Consider the following 1,728-nt stretch of genomic DNA (forward strand, 5'->3'; position numbering starts at 1 on the left):
CATTTGTCTGAGGCACCTTTTCTTCAGGTGTGATGTCCCCCCCAACATTTTCAGCAAAGTTACTCCACTGAACAGACAGCTCACACTCAAGTACAAAGGTGAATTCACTGTCCTTGCAGAGACACCGAAAATATGTAGCACCCATTGAACAAGCCAAGACTGCCCCCATAATATCATGAACACGAGGCACGAACAATGTGTCATAGGCAAGCGACTTCCACCCCTTCCTTAAGGAAATGCATCAGCGAGCAGAAGGTATGGAAATGCACCTGAGTAGCATCCATCATTAACCGCCACAGATGCACGCCTTCTATTGCACATGCATGACTACAAAAGCTCAGAGCAGGTGGAAGCACACCACAGGCCAATATGCTGGGCTTTAAAGTGCAAAAGCAACATGTGCAGAGGCAGAATATGCAGTTCCATGGAGCTGGTCAGCATATGCCCTAGCCAACACGCTCACCAACACTCTCACCTGGCCCCTCGCTGAGCAGCAACAGAGCACACCGTGCAGAGGCAGAATATGCAGTTCCAAGGAGCCAGCCAGCAAAGGCCCTAGCCAACACTCTCACCTGGACCCTCACTGAGCAGCAACAGAGCACACTGTGCAGAGGCAGAATATGCAGTTCCAAAGAGCCGGCCAGCATATGCCCTAGCCAACACTCTCACCTGGACCCTCACTGAGCAGCAACACAGCATACTGTGCAGAGGCAGAATATGCAATTCCAAACAGCCGGCCAGCATATGCCCTAGCCAACACTCTCACCTGGACCTTCACTGAGCAGCAACAGAGCAGCACACTGTGCAGAGGCACAATATGCAGTTCCAAGGAACCAGCCAGCAAAGGTCCTAGCCAACACTCTCACCTGGACCTTCACTGAGCAGCAACAGAGCAGCACACTGTGCAGAGGCACAATATGCAGTTCCAAGGAACCAGCCAGCAAAGGTCCTAGCCAACACTCTCACCTGGACCTTCCCTGAGCAGCAACAGAGCACACTGTGCAGAGGCACAATATGCAGTTCCAAGGAGCCAGCCAGCAAAGGTCCTAGCCAACACTCTCATCTGGCCCCTCCCTGAGCAGCAACAGAGCACACTGATCAGAGAAAGAAAATGCAGCTCCAAGGAGCCAGCCCGCATATATGCCCTAGCCAACACTCTCACCTGGACCTTCACTGAGCAGCAATAGAGCAGCACACGGTGCAGAGGCACAATATGCAGTTCCAAGGAACCAGCCAGCAAAGGTCCTAGCCAACACTCTCACCTGGACCTTCACTGAGCAGCAACAGAGCACACTGTGCAGAGGCACAATATGCAGTTCCAAGGAGCCAGCTAGCAAAGGTCCTAGTCAACACTCTCATCTGGCCCCTCCCTGAGCAGCAACAGAGCACACTGATTAGAGAAAGAAAATGCAGCTCCAAGGAGCCAGCCCGCATATATGCCCTAGCCAACACTCTCACCTGGACCTTCACTGAGCAGCAACAGAGCAGCACACGGTGCAGAGGCACAATATGCAGTTCCAAGGAGCCGGCCAGCTTATGCCCCAGCCAACACTCTCACCTGGACCCTCACTGAGCAGCAACAGAGCACACTGTGGAGAGGCAGAATATGCAGTTCCAAAGAGCCGGCCAGTATATGCCCTAGTCAACACTGTCACCTGGACCCTCACGGAGCAGCAACAGAGCACACTGTGCAGAGGCAGAATGTGCAGTTCCAAGGAGCCAGCCAGC

Source organism: Ambystoma mexicanum, chromosome 1p, assembly GCF_040938575.1.
Source record: "Ambystoma mexicanum isolate Mex_15411 chromosome 1p, UKY_AmexF1_1, whole genome shotgun sequence".
NCBI classification, from domain to species: domain Eukaryota; kingdom Metazoa; phylum Chordata; class Amphibia; order Caudata; family Ambystomatidae; genus Ambystoma; species Ambystoma mexicanum.